At 41.6% G+C, this 20,765-nt stretch overlaps 1 protein-coding gene across 1 annotated transcript in view; it reads right to left on the minus strand.

The window, feature by feature from the left end:
- Positions 1 to 20,765, minus strand: part of ERCC2 (ERCC excision repair 2, TFIIH core complex helicase subunit) — a 2,230,202-nt gene that overhangs the window by 1,780,566 nt on the left and 428,871 nt on the right. The window lies entirely within an intron of this gene.

Below are 20,765 nucleotides of genomic sequence, written 5' to 3' on the forward strand. Positions count from 1 at the left end.
GCAGTGCAAGTGTAGACACCCCTATTAAGTGGCAGTATACATGGCTTTGATGCAACTGTGTAGTTGTTCAGTGATTGGCTACACCCTGGAACACAATGTGTACATGGACACAACATTGCTGTGCAGGTATTATCAGCTCTGCAATGCCCTGTGCACCATCACTCACAAGTATACATGCCATGGCTGCATGTGTTATCTGTGTGACACATAGATATCCATGTCTGAGTACAGTGTCTGTGTCCATAGCAGATAATAGTGGGCACAGGTGCAGCACATGCATGCTATGTACACACACGGGATGTGTGGTGCATGTTGACGTGAAGGAATCCCAATGCTCGACATGGCCAGTGTACAGTGGTTATGGTGAGTGTGGGACATATTGCAGATATGTCGGTGCCAGACATGGCATGGCATGCTACACGACTGCAACATTGAACACCATACATACCCAATGTGTGTCAAGTGACCTATACACCCACTAGCATTCCAGGACATATATGTGACACTTTGTTTGGATGATGACTGCTGTGCATATTGTGTATAGGTGCATATGTTTGCACACACACAACACTGAGGTGCAAAGCAATGACTGCTATGAGTAGTACTGTGGTCACTGTAACTGGATGGGATGTAGTACCCTGCGCCATCATCAACATGTATCTTGTGGTCACTCACAGCTACTAATGTGTGCAAGACCACCGCCTAGCATGCTGTACCTGAACTGCAGTGCCGTGGCTACATTCACAATTACACAGCCACCTTGTACATGGGTGTGTGAGGTGCCCAATAGGGAGCATTGCCTAACATGACTGTGTTATGTGTTGCAGAGTGTTGCACAGCCCCATGATAGGCCTCTACCCCTGAGGTACATCATGTGTGTGTGCATGACATGTGGGATACTGAAGTGTGTCCTTACAGTGGGTGTGTGGTAATGCCAAATGTAGCACGTTTTCGTGTACTGCGTATGATAAACGTGTTCTGTTGTGTACAGCTGAAGCAACTATGCATATCCAATGTGCAGTACAGTGTTGCCACAATTGTATCTGCTGCACTGTGCATTGCATGTGATTGAGGCAGCTACTGACTTTACTGAGATGATTGATGTCTCACAGCAAACATGCACAGCATGCATTATGCATAGGTGTGTTACGTGCACATGGCCCACACCTCACCTATGACATGCACATTTCATTACCAATATTAAAGTGTTAACACACTCACCAGCATGTATCGTCTGCCCTGCTGTCACACCAGAGGGACCTACAAGAATACGACACAGTTTGTCAGTGGCCACAACTGTGGCATTGCTACTGTGAGTGTGCTAAACGACAGTGGAACAGCAGTCAACAGTCCAGGTGTAAGGATACTATTCCAAATATCAGTATTGCACACATTAGGCAGCACATCTGCTAAACACACAGTACACATCTCACATATGCATATTCTAACAATACAGGTAACGGTAGTCTACAGCTAGGGCGTATTACCTGTATGCTCCATGTCATCCTGCTGGGTGGCTCCGGCCTCCATGATGACACATGTCTGATGCTGTTGCTGCTGTAGGCCAGGAGCCACCATGCTTAGGAGAAAGCTCCTCCACTCTGGTGATGGGGGGATGTATGGCCGCCCCACCACCTGTGGCAAGCTGTTGCCTATGGGTATCAGATGCACGCTGCCGGACATGTCTAAATCACTGCAGTGATGGCGTACCTGCTCATATGTCCGGTTATGCATGCCTATGTCATTTACCCGGCGAACAAGGTCTTGCCACAGTGCAGTACGGTCATGCTGGTGCTGGCTGGCCCTGGAAAAAAGCAGGTTATAGTGCTGCACCAGGCTGTTCAGAATTTCCTGCTCCTCTGCAGCTGAATACGATGGATTACGTTGATGAGCCATAACCCTGGAAGACAACTAAACGATATGTGTGAGCATGTCATGTGGCACACTTAACATTATGAAGTACAGATATCACTTAACTGCCATATATAGCATCTATCTGTCTATCAGAGGATACACACTTTCAATACCACATATCAGTGCTCAGCCCACAACTGGCTGACAGTGCCTGCCACACTCCATATAACAAACCAGTATACACCAGTAGTCGGCACACTGTTTGGTATACAATGAACAACCTTGCCCCAGGGGTATATATCAAGCTAATGCATGAAGAAATATGTCATCCAATGAAATGAATGTCATGTACATTTACAGTATTATCAGTAAACCACCTTAGTCTTTGATGCCATACCCGTACCTAACATATGTGCACAGTTGTTAATATAGCTGGCATACTGCTGTACCAGAGTATACATGTTGCTCGGTACACACACATACCCTGTAACACACGTGACTGCGAGCATGGTACAGGCATCATTACACACACATCAGACATACATACAACACACAGATGTATGCCGACACAGATGAGCATTACCTGTGTACCTTATTGTACTGTGTGCCCTTACTTACAGATACCTATGCCTGTGGTATGTAATCTGTGCAGGCTACAGGAAACACACAAGACAGTGTTACCAGGGACTGTGAAGATACACCATACTGTGCTGTTTAGGCCTACAGCTTCAGGTAGTACAACAGTTCATATGTGAGCTGGAGTCACCAGCAGTACCACTTACTGAGCATTCATGTATTGTTTCAGCCTACAATGGGACACCACAGTCATACACAAGGAACTACATCACAACATATGCCATCCTACTATGTCTGCATCCCAATATCTGACACATCTTTCTCTGGCCTCACACCTAGGACACAAACTACCATGACAGACACAACCTCACACTAAGCTATCACACCTTTACAAACCTTGCACACAGTCACTGTCACACTCATTCCACCTCACATAGCAGGTATTGCACTGAGTACATGTATGTGTGCATTGTGTCATAGGTAGGTAATACGCTATTGGCCCTAGGGCCTAGAGCAGCCTAGCCATATGCTACCCTGGTCTTTGACACACATGTAATGTGATTTCTCTTGCTCCTGTGAACCAGATACACAGAGGTGACTCCCAGGGCATATTATCTATCTCCAAAACAATCATCAGGGGTATGTATGACATCTGCTAATGGGGAGCCTTGTTTGTTCATGCTGGGTGGTTTAGTCCAGAGTATGGCATATTTGTGGATAGGAACCTGTACCTCCAGCATGTGCTGTTTAGTGAGGTGACAAGGATTAGAGCCCTAGGTCATGTAGCCCGGAGGGATTGTGAGGTGTTGTCATGGTGGTTGGCCGACTGCTATGGGTGTGACATACCTCTGTATGTCCGGCAGTGGTAACCTCTGGGTGGGTGGTATGCAACGCACTCTAGCTGTGGTTTTGTGAGTCTGTCTGCATAGGGCATGTGTTTGAGGGCAGTATTACTCTTTGTTAGGTATGTCTGTGGCCTTTCCACTTGCTCTAGTTGTCATGTAAGGTACATACCACATGGGGCATTGTGATGACTAGAGGGGAACACCGACCTATATTTCCCTAGATGACACACCTTTTGTGATAACACGTACCATGGAGAGAGATTACATGACTACTGTGGCACTGTGATTATCAAAGGGGAGCCTACTGTCCACCTGTGTCCCGTGTACCCTTCTGACACCTTCAGTGTTAGGCAGGCTACCACCTATGTGGCAGTTACTGCGTAAGGTGTTTTGGAATGGGGTACGGCACTGCAGTATCAACACTGGTGTTCAGTCCATGACTTGGACAACAGGCACCTGTTGCAGTACATATGACCCCTTGTCTCTCTCTCTCTCTCTATATATATACATATCTATCCATATCTGTCAATATCTATACATATCCATACATATCCATATATATATATCTACATATATCCATATATATCCATATATATCTATATATATCCATATATATCTATATATATCTATATTTATCCATATATATCCATATATATCTAAATATATCCATATATATATATCTATATATCTATACACACACATATATACATGTATATATATACACATACATGTAAACATCCATTGCTGTACATATAGCTGCACATATAGGCACATATACTGCCCACCTTTCATGGTGGGATGTCAATTATGCAACAGTTGTGAGACATACGGTTATGTAATACTATTGCACAATGTTGTGCAGAATGCATTCTGCTGTCCTCAGGCCGTATAGCTGTAACAGGCCTCACTGCCTGTAGCTCAGTCCCACAGCGTTTAACACCACATGACATATACTGGCACTGCTTGCTTTCTGCAATGCCACACACTACAACCTACATACATATGTGCACATAGCAGCCTTCAACAACATACATATGTCCAGCCTTCACTAACAGTTGCAGTATGTCCCTTGCCCTATGCAAATGTGCATGTACATATAGATACGGACTGCTGCTGGATGATTCACATTATGTAGAGTACCCTTCAGACACATCTTTCGGATGTCAGCAAATACATATCTGTTACATACTTTACATTTGTATTCCTCACCTCCGTCTGTTGTAGGTGTTGTCTTTTTTTTTTTTGGTTTTGTTTCCTCTGTGTGTTGCTGTTTCTTTTCAGCGCCTGTCTCCTACTGCCTGTTTGTGTCTGTCTGTCTCTGCCTGTCTCTCTCGCTCGTGCTCTCTCTCTCTCCCAGTTGTTGCAATGATATTATTGCATGTGTGGACAGCAGATACAGGCTGCTTTTCTAGGTATCTGCACATGTGCATGTGATGGCCTCTGCACCAATTGGTGCCCACCATTTAGTAATTGCATGCAGCCTGCTGTGTGTTTATTGCAGTTCTCACTGTGATTTCAGGACACTGCTATAAAATGATAGGTTAGGTATGCGTAGCCCTTTCAGTTTTGCAAGGTGGGGACCATGCTTGTTTGCTGTGGACACTGTTGTCTCAGTCAGAAGGTTGGTATATTTCTCATATCTGAAGCTGGGTTGCAGCCAGTGAAATGCATGTTGTACTGAAACCTGACTGTTGCTTCTTCCAGTACACTCTTCTCAGTGTGTAGGTTTACTCACACCTCCTAATGCTAACACTGGATACATGGGAGTATGTACTTTCTTTTCGAATTAGAGAATTAACTGGCATACAACAGTAGTTATTGCAATGTACTCCTATGGCTTTCATATTTTCCATTTACATTCACTCATTGTAATGCATGTTATATTTCTTTCAGCACCAAGTTATTATACATCTGCTGTGGCTTAGTGGTACATCATGCAGAGTCCAAAGTGTGGGGTTTGAGACTGACAAGGGTATTTTATTTTGCTGCTGAGCAGTACAAGGGCCCTGTCATACAGAGTGGCTAAGACACTTTTAAGCAGTTGTAAGCGGGTTTGCGCAGGTTTGCGCGACGCTTAGCATTGCTAAGCAAAGCTTAGCTTAGCTTATTTTATGTTAGCAATACTAAGCTAAACTTGGCGTAGCTTATCATATCTTAGCAATGCTAAGCTAAGCGCACACATGCGCACACAGGTGCAAACCCGCTTACTACTGTTTACAAGTGCTCACTCCAGCTAACCCCTGCGCTCATTTCTTTGACAGAAAAGTAAATGGGGAGATAGGAATGTGGTGATAAAGGGTGCACAAAGAGGGGAAGACAGTAGGGAAACCAGCTTGGGATGTACAGGATGGGTGTGGAGAAGGTCCATAGCTGCCCATTTCTTTACCAGCAACAGCTGTGCATATGCAATACATTAGGAGGGATATTTGAAACCTTCTACCCCTGAGAGAGGGGTGAGGACAACTAAGTATGTTGTACTACCAATTATGAATATCAGGCACATGCACTGTTTGTGAACTGCTATACTGTCATTAGTACGTTACTCACTTCTGAACAGTTTGTGGTTTGTTTGTGTTGACATTAGCACAGTCTGCTCAGGACAACTGGACATATTTCACTACTGTGTATGCCTACCTACACCCTTGGTTGTGCCTGACTACACGGGTATATAGTACCTTTGGGTAGGGGTGCAGAACTGCAGAGTGCATTATTTATTATCGTGTGATGTTTATCTTGCTGAACATGCAGAGTTGCTGTGTACCTGTAAGTCTATAAAGGCTAGTAATCTGTCTGAGTAGCTCCCACCTGTGGACATATCCAGATGGTTGACAGAGGTTAGCCTAGTATTCATTGACTGTGCACCACACCAGTCTTTTCAGCAGCTGAACAATGGCATTGTCACAGGTGGTTGCTAGCAGTACATGGCTACATCCTTTGATATTTCTGTGTTGTACTCCTACATAAGGGCATGCTTGTAGAATTCATTCTACAGCTATTTGTAGAGTGTGTAACAGCAGACTGGCAGATATGCCTGTGTTATTCTGACTTTTCCAGGCCTCAGATACTCTCAGGTATATATTTGAACAGCCTCAGGGAAAGGTACATATCAGTGGGATACACCTGTGATATATTTCAGATATTTTGCAGTTGCGACTTTGGGGGATTCTGAGCATATGTATTACTACACCTTTTCTGACGTGCAAGCAGTGTCTACTCTCACTTATTGACATTTATCATTAAGTGGGATTCCCCACCTTTCTGCCTATTGTTACTACATTTCACAGGGAGTCTGAGGGGCACAGCTAACATTTGTTTGCAAATCAGGGACATCCCTGTAAACCAGTCACAGTTGGGAGGTCTGGCCTCTGCCCTATTCAAATATGCCAGTGTTTATCCTGCTCTGATACTGTGTGGGGTTTGTAAGGTGCTACTGTAACATTATTCCCTACTTGCATGGCTGGTTCTCTTTTCACAGTCATGTCATGCAATTCCACAACACTTGCTGGTTAAGGGCCACAGAACATGATTTGTGTTATGCCATTCCTATTCTCCCTTTACATTCACTCATTGTAATGCATGATATATTTCTTTCAGCACCCAGTTATTGTATATCTGCTGTGGTGTAGTGGTACTTCATGCAGACTGGTGAGCCCAAGGTCTCGGGTTCGAGACTGACAGGTGTATTTTATTTTGCTGCTGAGCAATACAAGGGCCTTGTCATACAGAGTGACTAAGGCACTTTTAAGCAGTTGTAATCAGGTTTGCGTGGGTTTGCGCAATGCTTAGCTAAGCACACACAAGCTCACACTCACGCACCCCTGCTAACTACTGCTTAAAAGTGCTTACTCCCGCTAACCCCCGCGCTAATTTCTTTGAAAGAAAAGAAAATGGGGAGATAGGAAAGTGGTGAAAAAGGGGGTACAAAGAGGGAAAGACAGTTGGGAAACCAGCTGGGATATGCAGGAAGGGTGTAGGGAAGGCCCATAGCTGCCCATTTCTTTACCAGCAACAGCTGTGCATATGTTCGTAATTTGGTGTGAAATTTGCAACCTTCCACCCCTGAGAGAGGGGTGAGGACAACAAAGTCTGTTGTACTGCCAATTATAATTATAGGTTTACATGTCCAGCAGACATGTGTGCAAAATGGGCAGCTATGTATGGGGCGTAATTTTTTTGTGGGAACAGATTGCCCTTTTTTTAATTTTTTTTTAGGTGAGAGTGGAATGTGATGTAGAGGAAGTAGGTATATTTGGGGAGGTGGGTTGGGGAGGTAAACAGACAAGACCAACAAGACGCATACAGGGGCAGAATTTGACACATGGGGTGGGTGAACACAATTGACGGGGAAGGTTGTTTGGAAATTGCAAGCCCATGAGCCCACAGATGGTAACAGTGGAACTGAGATCCCCACCCATGGGCAGTCACCACTGCACCTTCACAGCCCCGAGGGTGGCTGTGCTGGGGGCTGAGTAGGATGGGCAGGCTCACCCGAGAGACGCGCCACTCTCGCCTCAAGCTGGCGTAGGGGATCAGCGACTGAACGCTGGATCTCCCTATGCACCACAGCCTGGACCCTACGAAGGGTGACAGGTGGCCCTTCTCTGCCCACGCTTGCACGGGGGGGACAAGCCCCATCCCCTGCAGCGCTTCCACCTGAAGGTGGCACAGGACCAACGGAGGAGGGGAGCCCGGGCTGGGCACCAGACATGCTGGTGCCAGGTGCACTCGCCGGCTGAGGTGGGACAGGTGGGTCTGCTGGGACCGGCCTTCCCATACGTTCTGTGATTAGGTGTGTTTAATTACAACATAAGCAGAACAGCATTCCAGATTAGTTGTAACAGCATGCAATAATATTCCCATTAACACAACACACCAAGGGTACAGCAGTTGAACAGCAAGCATAACTCATGCATATATTGAACCACAGTGGTTATTCCAACAGCATGCAGGGATGTTTGGTAGCAACAGGCCACCATGATTGTGGTGTTTAAACAGGGCACATGCATCAATGTGAATGCAAATATTTACAGAACAATAGGACATATGTCCTAACAAATATTTAAGATTACACATACCCATTGAGGTGTGGAATTGCATGGTTTATGCACATACGGTAGGGTGTAGAAAAAACCTCGGTTAACATCTTATAATGACCTTTTAGTCTACACTACATTTGCCACCATACATTAGGTTGTGTCTTGGGTTTGGCTAGTTCAATATATGCCTGACCTATATCTGACATACTAACTGTCCAGGATGCAGATGTCACTGCTACATATTTCTTGATTGCATTTATATTTCTTTATCTACATATCTGGGATGTTTTCACATGACATTTTCATTTCGATTTGTACAGAACCCTGCATTTCTTGACATACAGTCACATTTCTGGTGAATAATTACATGCTACACGTGTGCCAGGTTTACTTATTCATGCCAGCCAGTAACTGACTATTGTGGACTGTATATATGTTTCACAGCTACTAGCACTTCCATCACCCACTTTATATGGGACTGCATAATTCTGGGTTGCCTGCACATTTTCAAACAGTACTGTTTGTATAATGCAAGGGTACAACAACATTTCAGACTCTGCGACACAGACAAACTCTGGGTTTTAGACCTTTATTAATGACATTGCACACTTTTCCACAGGCTCACTCCTTTATTTGTTTTAACGGTGTTTATGGCAGACATGTTCAAGACATATTATACCTTTATTAATATGTTAGAACAATTTTTTCAGGCTCACTCAATTATGTTATATGACAGTGCCTGCAGAGATATTATTCCAGACATATGTTACCTTTCTTAATGGGTTACTACACTCTTTTTCTGCCTCTCTGATGTTTTTATCTGACAGTACATGCAGAGGACTTATTCAGGCAATTCTATAGCTGTTTTATTGGAATACAACACTTTCTTTCATGCTCTCTCCCATATTTTATATAACAATACATGCAGAATAATCACTAACCTGCATGGTGCTGCAGCCTTAGCAGCCTATCAGCATAGGCTTGCTGATTTGTAGCACGGTCACCTGCAGCTGTAAAGTAAATGAAGGGATATTGAGACATACCTATCCATTATACATACTCCATTATCAATTCTTACATACTGCATTCCATGGCTACATACTCAGTTGTGGGGCATTCTGCATCCCACGGGCCTCCTGTATCCACTGGTTCAGGCAGTCCTGCTTTCGTCTCTTCAGGTCTGCATGGTGGTGACGGACCTGCTCACCAGTCCGAGGAATGCCTGTGGCACTGGTGAGGTCACGAGCAAACTGGTTCCAAGCCTCTGCCTTGTACTCCGTCCCTTGGAACTGGCCCTGCAGGAGTCTTGACTCGTGACAGTGGACAAGGAGCCAAACCATGTATTTGGACCCTCGATGCCCCAATGTTGTGCTTGGAAGCATGAACCCTCTCCTGCACCTGCCATTCTAACTGCAAATGTGAGCTACAATCAGTTATGACGAGTATTCCCGCCTATGGGGCTTAAATATGCCGCATTTCCCGCACTTTTTTGTGATTGTCCATTTTTGAGAATTCTAAGCTGACTGCAGACCTGCTTAGTAATGGTTAATCTACCATTTCTGAGTATATGTATGCTAATAGTGGCTGTTTCTCCTAAGCTGTCATGGCTTAGTGGTTCTGTACTTTGATTATGATGCACAGAGTCCTGGGTTCGAACCTTGTCATTCTTTTATTTTAATACTGTCTAGACAGGCTAGGGGGTGTGGCTGCGTTTAAGCAACTTAGCTCTACGTTGCTCCCCGGTGCCCTACGGTGCCCTGGTTGGCCCGGCGCGCACATCCGCACAAACACATTGTGCTGGGTAAAGCGCTTTTAAACTTTGGGCAACTCTACTGCGCTGGGTAAAGCGCTTTTAAACTTTGGGCAACTCTATTGCACTGGGCAAAGCACTATTAAACTATGGGCAACTCTGTTTAGCTGGGTAAAGCGCTATTAAACTATGAGCACCTCTGTTTAGCTGGGTAAAGTGCTATTAAACTATGGGCACCTCTGTTTAGCTGGGTAAAGCGCTGCTTAATGGCAGGCTATTATATATCTGGATCCTTTAAAAATATATATTTTGTTCACTGATACATTGGCCATTTCACTGCTTTTAATAATATTTTAATCATATATGTCTGGTATTATTTCAAATACTGATTTAAAACATAAATAAGAAGTGGAGTGGTGGGACTCGAACCGTGAATGCCTCCTCTTTGTGCATACGCTCTACCATTATGCTATTGCAATTTGGTGTGATTTGCATAAACATTCTTTCTTATGCTCTTCCATGTCGGAATTGCTAACTATAGCTAAGCAATGGGCACACCCGCGCACACACGCGCAAATACAGGTAGCTATATCGTGGATTTAAAAAAAATAAATAAATATTTTACTTTTTATAACTGTGATGGGGGTTTACAGTGTCAGGGAATGTGGTGTTGGGTGCAAGTACATTTGAGTGAACTCGCTCTTGTGTGTTGATATTTTGCTTTTACTACACTTGCAGGGGCGTGGATATTTAGACTGCTCGGCAGTCGGACACGCCCCCTGCTTTCATACTCGGTCCGTGTAAGAGTTACAGTTGAGTCAGCGTGCCCTCATGAATATTCATGGCACGCTGACATCATACCGTTCAACTGCAGTCTCCGAGTAAGACTTATTAAGTCTTACACGGAGGATTCGTAAATCCGGGGGGTTGTCTATCTCCTATAAATCCACACTGATCCAATCCAATTATCTGAGTTAACAGTCTTGCCACTCTTTTTGAAACTATTGCATGAGCGTTGTCCCTGAATTTATTGGAAGCAAAATTGTGATTCGGTAGACTCCTTCCATTTCCTGCACAACAGTGCAACTGAAAGCTCCGTATATACGTTATTATAGAATGACTGGTCATTAACATTCAGAAACGTGCACTCTGATTGGTCTGCCCAACCAGCATGCCCATTGTAAAATCGAGCATATACCAATAGAAAAAAGTTGCCGGGACTTTCTTCTATTAACATATGCTCTGGCTTTCCAGTTGTCTTGAGCTAAGAGGTCCAGAAGTACAAAGTTTGTAACCTGGACAGTTTAGAGGTTTGAGAGAAACAGGGCAGAAATACAATGAAAGTCAGATACATTATTTCTGCCTTGTCTCTCATACCCCTGAAATGTCCAGATTTTAAATTTAACGTAAAAAAAAAGAGAAGCAACGGAGATCTCCCTTTCTCCATTGCTTCCTTCCCAAAACACTGATGTACTGTGTAAATGTGATAATGTAAGTCCCATATGCATGTGCAGTACATCAGGAAAGCAGCAGGATGCCAAAAGAAAGCAGAACACCACCACAGAGTCATTGTACAAGGACATTATTTAAGAAAAGCAAGTAATTTTTTTCTTAATTCACCCTTGTGAACAAATCATGCCAACCATGGATAAATCCAGCATTACCCAGACCCATCCATGGATTACTGCTATACTATAGACTAGAAAGCACAGAGTCCCAAATAACACCAATCCTTTAGCTACTAACTGAATGACTGCTATGTCTGTCTTCATAATGCACCTCCATGCAAAGTGATGGGAAAATTTTACTAAGCGGATGTTTGATTTTTGATAATCTTACTATATCTTATGTTTGTCAGGTAGTTCTGACTGCCCTACTGCATTTTAGATTTACCTGATTTCAGATTTAATCCCTGGTATCTTAGTGATATGGATTCTGTCCTGTATGATGATTATGCATTTCTGATTTACTGTAATCAGTGGAAGGTCTGCATGATATGTTGCATGCAAAAGGTTCTGCTCTTGTTGTGTTTATGACTTTTTTTCAGTATCCCTATTTAGCAGCTGCAATATGGTGCTGCCAGAAAAGTTGCTCTATATGTATATGTTAACCTTCTTTTTCACCATTCTTTTCTTGATATGATCCCCTGCAACTGTGTAGTTTTTCTTTAAAATGAATCACAAACTCTATGCATTTTGCACAATACCTTGCATTATGGCTACACTCACTCTGCATGACAGACTGAGAAAAAAATGCAACATAAGAGGATCTTGTAGTGCAGCTGCTGTTCCTTTGTGTTTGAGAGGAGTCAATTGAGGTAATATGGTTACCCCTGAGGACATGTCCTAGGTGTATCCAGTGTCATGTATGCAGACATGTCACCCTTAGCTTGCATGAATTTCTGGGGACACTACTGGATGAAATGGAGACCACAGCTGAGTATGTAGAAGCTTTGCCTATCTGCCATGTTTTGTTTGTTGCCACTGCTACTCTCAGCAGAAGCCGACAAATGAAATACATACACTGCAATAAGCTTAAAGAGGCCAAATACTTCAATCTTATAAAAGGACATTGAGAGATATCCCCATGAACTGAAGTTATATAGATTCATACAGATTACTGGGCAAAGTCAATCCTGTATGTAAAAAAAAAAAAAGAAGAAAAGTCTGGCCAAAAGAGCATGACAGAAGAAAATTTTATGCATTTCTTCTCATTCTTGCATAAGGGGATGACTGGATTAAGGCCCTTAGCTTGATCTAGTAACAAGTTTTAAGAGAAGGCAAGCAAATGGAAAATAACATTGAATATTATAAAGCTTTTTTCCTAGCAAATAAATGTATACTTAGTAGCAACTCCGTTTCTGGTTCTCATGTTTCCATGTAGACAATCTGATAAAGAGAAATAGCTAGGAGATATGTTCTGAAAGCACTCAAGTGTTTTCCTATCTGTGTGTGCTATAAAGATAAGACAAATCCAGACAGCACTTAAGTAGAAGCACAGGCTGCACTATGCATCTTAGCATGGATAATCTTTCTTTTAGGTTAACCAAAGTCTATGAGTGTGGCTGTCAGTTTGGGACACATGTTCCTATTAGGAAGGTAAAACTTCAATATTTGAAGATGTACATAGTTTTGCATGTTAGTATTAAGTTGCTAGGTTTTAAGGGGTATTTGGGTGCGTTTTTTTTTGTTTGAAGGTTTTAAATAAAATAAAACATTTTGTAAGATGTGACATAGGTTCAAATAGATATAGCAAGAAACAACTGTATAAAAGATCAACCTGCCAAACAGTGTAAGCATGTACCACAAAAGCTGGAACTAGACACCTAACAAAAAGCTGTTACACATAAAAAGTGGGAAGGGTAACTTTTTAACAAAATGATGCTTTCTGTAATGTCTTTAAAAATCAATTGTATCACAGATAAATACACAAAATAAAGAGCAGTGAACTATATTAAAAATGTAGAGTACAAATAGCTATGCTACAGGAGACACACTTGGAAAGAAATGAACATGTGAATTTGATAAAGAAAGGATGGTTATTCAGCCAAACACCTGGGACAAAAGAAACAATTACTTATATTAATTGCAAGAGGAGCTCCAATAGTGATAGAAGAGGATAAAAAAGATAGCAATGGTAGATTTGTAGTACTAATGGGCTACTGGCAAGGGAGGAGGATTACACTGGCATGTATTTATACTCCCCTAAAACTGCTATAATGGAGCTTAAGAAAATTCTGGGAGAAATAATCAGTTTTCAGCAAGGAATATTACTTATAGGTGGGGACTGGAATTTGATTTGCAGCAGTGAAGATGTGTCTGGGGCGGCCTAGAAGGGAAAATATAACAAAGGAAGGTAGATTTTTAAAGAAATCTATGAAAATATTTGCCATGGAATATATGAATTCAGTACAAGGAGTTTGAAGTAAATTTATATATTATTCCCCAAGATACAAAACTGAGCTAGACTACACAGAATTTACATTTCACAGGAACATATGCATTTAATTGAAGGTCTTGATATGCACCCAATAACTATTTTAAATCATGCGCCAATAATAACTGAAATAAAAGCACAGGGTAATGAAATAAAAAAGAGACACTGGCGTTTTCCCACCTATCTGTTGAAAAGAGAGGAATTTAAGGAACAGGTAGTTAAAATAATTCAGGTGCTATTAGAGAAGATAGAGATTTCTTCTAGGGAGAGGAATACAATTATAGTGGAGTTTAAAATTAGGGTCGATATAAAAGAAAGAGAGATATAATTAAGAAGTAACAATATTTATTTAGAAGGACTGACAAATATCAATGTATTGCAGAATGCAGGGAGTCTCACAGAACAAGAACAGCAGCAACTGCAGAATGCTAAACAGAAAAAAGGGCTTACCTCGATAATATGCATGAGTTTAGAAAGATTGCTGTTAGCAACTGTTTTTTGATAATAACTCTACAGCACAAAAACTTTTAGCACAATGACCCAGAGAGCTATAACAAGGAAGATAACAAGGGATTCTGTAGAAGTATTAGAAATATTTTGGAAATTCTATGAAAGTCTATAAAGCTGAGAACTGTGGAAATCAAGAAAAGGTACAGATGGAAATGTTTATGGAAGAATTAAATATGCCAAGGTTAGAGGTAGTTGAGGCTCAATTACTAATAATTGCTAGATGAGATAAAAATGGTGATGTATAACCAATCCACAGGAAATTCCCCAGGAATGATGGTATTCCTATGGAAGTTTGGAAGCTAGGAGGGAACAAACTGATAAAGATATGGAAGGCTTTGTTTAACAGTATTTTAAGAGGAGGGGAAGTACCAACATTCTGAAAGAAAGCGGTGCCAGCTGCAATACCTAAAGAGGCTAAAGACCCATCAGATCCAGCTTCATACAGGCCCATTTCAATACTAAACCATGATTATAAAGTGTGTGTCTATAATGTCTAAAAGAATGGAAAAGTGATGCCAAAATTGGTAGATATGAATCAAAGTGGTTTTGTGGAGGGGAGGTAAACATTTGACAACATTAACAGAACACTTATTACTCAAAGGGAAGCAGAATATAAAAAATACTACTGTTGTTGGTGGGTCTCGTAGAGAAAACATTTGACAGAGTAAGCTGGGACTTTACATGCAGGACAATTTAAGCATTGTCATTCCCTGATAAAATTATAAGGTTGATTAGGAGGATATATGAGGGATTGGAGGAAACAAAGAAAGTGGGTGGGTTCCTCTCTGATAATTACTAATTGAGCAGAGGAACCAGATAGGGGTGTCCTCTTTCCCCTTTGTTATTTGTATTATATGTGTTTTACCACTGGCAAAGAAAATAAGGAACTCAGAAATTCAAGGTTATAAATTATTTGGTAGTCAAAAACCTGGCTCTCTTTGCAGATGACATTATTTTATACCTGATAAAACTAGAAAAGGACATTTCAGTGTTGGAGATACAAAATTAATGAAGCTAACACAAAAGCAATAGCTTTAAATTATGTACCCACACATGAATTAGTTCAGCAATATCCATATTGATGGGGATATGATAAAATGAAGTACCGAAGAGTATGGATTAAAAATGGTTCCAGTGTGGCACCTAAGGATATATGGGAAAAAACTAAACAAAAGATAATACAAAAACTGAGAAATTGGAAGCTCTGTTATATGGATATGGATAGTAAGATACAAGCAATTAAAATGTTTTTAGTCTCTTTAGTCTCATACACAGGTCAGGTATAATTTTATCAACCAGAGGAGAAATTGTGGATAGCAATTAATAAAGACCTGTAAAATTTTATCTGGGAGGGGAAGATGGCAAGAGTCAAGTGAGATAAGCTGATATTTCCAATAGAACCAGGTAGATTGATATTATCTGATTTTAAAGGGTATTTCAGAGCTACACAGGCAAGACTGCTATGCACAGCACAAGCAGAAACCTATAATTCAAACAAGAAAGGGATGATGCTGAAACAAGGGGCAGGGGTAGCTCAAGAAATAAGGAGAAACTTTGATTTTGGATGAAGATCTTTAAGGAGAATAACAATTATCATACAGAATATTAAAATCCTAAAGTAACAGAAAGTGTTTTCAGAACTAAGCCAACACAGGAATGAAGAAAGGAGATTCAGGTGATAGGGATGACTGCAATTATGGATACAGACAACAGGCAAGAGGCGGCTGGAATTTATTGGAGAAAACTGGTAAAGGAACCAATGTATTAGGAGCAAAGAACTAGACAGGAAAGGTAATAGAACGGCAAGACGCCAAGAATTTATTTGGACTGCGAGTTAGAGATTGCCTTCCCTATAAAGGATTGATATCAGGGTGTAGGCAAAAAGAAAGAAATAGGGGGTCCTAAATGTAAGACCAGCACTGATAGAGTTTTTAGTAGAATTTAGAAAAGGAGTTGCTGTTAAAAAAAGAATAATTAGTAGAGCATATAAAATATTGCATGATAACTATAATAATCAATCGGAGGAGGTTAGAAAGGATTGGGAAGAGAGACTGGATAAGCAATTCACAAGGAAACAATGGGGTATATATGTATGTCTCCCAAATATGCAGTAAAATCTAGAAGATTTAGGATTTTTGCTTTTTATACCTCAAGGAGACTTCAAAGAATTCACACAGGTTCACACAGCAAATATTGGAGATGTGATAGAGAAGAAAGAGATAATTAGGAACATATTTTCTAGGAATGTAATGAGCTGTAATGAGCTGGCAGACTTTAAAGATTCCATGTATACTACTTTATCAGAGATACTGGGTAAGCAAGATGGTGTATCTAGGGAAATTATTTTTCTGAGCTATAATGCAGAATTAGAACTGCCTAGACATAGCAAGGCCTTCCTGAGTCTAATTATCATGGCTGCTAAAAAAGCAATTACTAGCCGATGGAAATCAAAGTCTAAACCATCTGTAGTAGAAGTAGTGAATATAGTGACAGAGATAAAACAACTGCAGTTGGGATCTTTAGAAAAGGGTCTGAGCAAATTACATAGAAAAATGGGAATTGTGGGATCAATACATACAGGGGAGGAATGAGGTTTAAAAGAACGCATGATTTGAATGAGCTATGCAATGTTTCACTGACAATGATTGGGTAAATTATAAGTGATGCATAATGTTTGCAATTAAGATTATGTCAATATGATTTGTTTTCATTTTTATAAATGTATGATTGCCTATGCCATAAGTGATAGTTTAATAAAGATGTTTCTTGTTTAAAAAAAGATTCTGCTAGCAAAATGTAAGATCTGACATATGACAAAAGTATCTTGGAATATCTAAAGAAATGATATTTGATATTTGCCATCTGAAATTTAAAATTACATTTGATGTTCTGTCTTTGTGAAGCCAACTAATTAATGTTTTACCAGATTATTTAAAGAATGATAGGCAATGTGCTTTTCGTTCCTTGTCAGTATAACAATGAATGACAAAGACAAGGGAGGTATTCAGAAACTTCAGTACTACTCCACTATTGCACCATAGTACAGATGTTTTAGCATCATGTAGCCAAATGCTGATTAGCTAAGCATCAGGTCTGTCCCACAGTACCATTGTGGCAGAGAAAGGGCTGCATAATAAATGGTTCATCCATAGTTATTGCATCAATCACACTACTGAAGCAGGCACATGATCTGTGGACAAGTAACTAATATGAGAAGCACAATTAAGTGGCATGCCCAATATTATGCATGTGTTCACATGTACAAAGAAGCACCTCATAGCTCCAACACAGGTAACATGAGCAGGCCACAGAGAGCCAGCCCTGCAAAGTGCCACTTCAATATATCATATGAATGGGGAGGAAAAGGGCAAATAGGAAAGCCAAAAATGGGACAAGACCAAGGAGATACACTCACACAATACTACCCTGAAAGGGAAGACAGGTGGAGAGAGGAAGGGCATTTTTTAAAAGGATACAGGGGGATGGTAGCAAGCAGGAAATGCAAGAAGGAAGAAGGGAATACAGAACGTAGCAGGGCAGACAAACAAAATGCAAACACAGACAAGGAAGGAATAGACACAAAAAGGTGGGCAGCAATGGAGAGGAGAGAGTTGGACTATAAACAGGGTAAGATGAGTGACAAAGAAGAGGAAAACCATGATGGGGGGATAATGTTGGGTTATGGAGGACCTACTTGACCAGCCCAGAGAAGAGTCCATGCAGACATCAGTCACTTTTGTGGTTAACAACATTGTGAGGCCCTGCTTTTGTTGGCCAAATAGACAGGGATGGCCAACCATGCAACTTTCATCAGCCATAAAAGAAGATAGTTGTGTGTCTCAATGCAGCCAGCCCACAGCTGACCCTCCTCAGATATAACTAGCCACTGCCTAATGACTAGAGGGACCTTTCCAGGCCACTCTCAGTGGAGGAGGAGCCTCTGCACCCTTCCTGAGAGTTGTCTACAAAAACCACAAGTGAGACTTCCAGGTTACCTTCCACAGGCTGAGCTTTGTATACTTGTAGAGATGCAGGGCTGGTGACCCAGCTGCAGGTATGTCAGCTGGTGCAGACAAATCGATTGCTGCCACTCCAAATCCTGCAACACAGCTTATCCAGTATTAAGAGGGAACAAAAAGAGAAACAGGAAAAATACAACATATTAGTACATGTGCATGACAATTTGATTTCAATTTTAAATGACAGATACATATTACACTTACTTCACTAGCTGGAAAGTGTGTCACTTCTCTTTAGGCAAGCTTCCTAGTTCTAGGCAACTACAACCACCTCTACCCCTCTAAAATATAAAACAGGCAGTAATCAGAACAATTTGCCCCTGCCAACAGAAGACAAGGACAGCAGCCAAGAGTATTCAGAAAATACAGTGCAAGACTAAAGCTGTCTCCCACTGGTAGAACAGGTTGGGGTGATGTTTGCAGATGACATTGTGATCTGTAGTGAGAGTAGGGAACAGGTGGAGCAGACCCTGGAGAGGTGGAGATATGCTCTAGAGAGAAGAGGAATGAAGCTGAGCAGGACTAAGACAGAATATATGTGTGTGAATGAGAGGGAGGACAGAGGAATGGTGAGGATGCAGGGAGTAGAGGTGGCAAAGGTGGATGAGTTTAAATACTTGGGATCAATAGTTCAGAGTAATGGTGAGTGTGGAAGAGAGGTGAAGAAGACAGTACAGGCAGCATGGAGTGGGTGGAGAAGAGTGTCAGGAGTGATTTGTGACAGACAAGTACCAGTAAGAGTGAAAGGGAAGGTCTACAAGAGGATAGTGAGACCAGCTATGGTATATGGGTTGGAGACCGTGGCATTGACAAAAAGGCAGGAGTCAGAGCTGGACATGGCAGAGTTAAAGATGTTATGATTTGCACTGGGTGTGACGAGGGTGGACAGGATTAGGAATAACTATATTAGAGGGTCAGCCCAGGTTGGAAGGTTTGGAGACAAAGCCAGAGAGGCAAGATTACATTGGTTTGGACATGTGCTGAGGAGGGATGCAGAGTATATTGGGAAAAAGATGCTAAGGATGAAGCTGCCAGGTAACAGGAAAAGAGGAAGGCCTAAGATAAGGTTTATGGATGTGGTGAGAGAGGATATGCAGGTGGTTGCTGTGACAGAGCAAGATGCAGAGGACAGGAAGAAATGGAAACAGATGATCCGCTGTGGCAACCCCTAATGGGAGCAGCCAAAAGAAGAAGAAGAAGTCTTGCACGGGGACCAAAGCAACATAATTTCATTCAGCTTGCATTGCTGTGTATATCTATTGACAGTAAAGTTTACTTTGACTTAATTCAACTATTTCCTCCAAAATTATTACAATGCAGTCTTGGCCAGTTAGGTTCTGTTGAAAAGATGCAGGAAAAAGCAAAGTTGAAAAGTAAGACTGAATTTCTTTCCTTACTCATTTTTTCTCAGGCCACCATTGGATGAAAAGGTTGTTTAAAAACAAGGCTCTAAAATGTATTTGGGAGCATCTATAACAGCATGACGTTTGTGAGTCCCTTGGCTTAATTCAATTATTTTCCCATGGCTATTACAGTACAGTCTTGGAGAGTCAGCGTGTGTTAAAAGGATGCAGGAAAAAGCTGAATAGTAAAACAAAACTTGACAAAAGGAATTAAAAAGTAAACTATATGGTATATGGAGGCAAGGATGGGGGGACCAAGGAATGTACACAAGGGAAGCAGTGAGCAGCATGGGGTGCATGGAACCCTCCCCCTATGATGCCATTTCACCTAAGGTCAACTTAGGTGACATGCGTATAAGACAATGGAAAGTATGACTAGTCGGGGCAGGTAGCTTTACATGTTTTGCAGTATCTGTTCATGAAAGTATTATGCACACCCTGCAAGTCCAGGAACTGGCAAGTATGAACAACATAATACTTATGGTGGCTGATAATGTAACCCGTTATTTCACTGATTCAGGTGCAGCTTCATTAAAATCATCTCACTAGCATAATCACCTTCATGTGAGGCCCACTTTAGCATGGTAGAAACCATGGTTACCATATTGCAGATGAACATATTACCATGAGGACTTTAGGAATATGAATACATTGGATAACAGTTTGTACTGCCATACTGGGATACTGACAATACACAAGATGATCAGCAATGAACTACATATTGGTGCATAACGGCAACATGGACAGATAATGAACAGTGGAGTGTGTGGGGTAAACCTAGCACATGGGCATATCAGGTTGCCTAGTCTGCATGATGTTGGTGGACAGGGACTCAC

The sequence above is a fragment of the Protopterus annectens genome, chromosome 1.part0 (genome assembly GCF_019279795.1).
Source record: "Protopterus annectens isolate FY-2018-M chromosome 1.part0, PAN1.0, whole genome shotgun sequence".
NCBI classification, from domain to species: Eukaryota; Metazoa; Chordata; order Ceratodontiformes; family Protopteridae; genus Protopterus; species Protopterus annectens.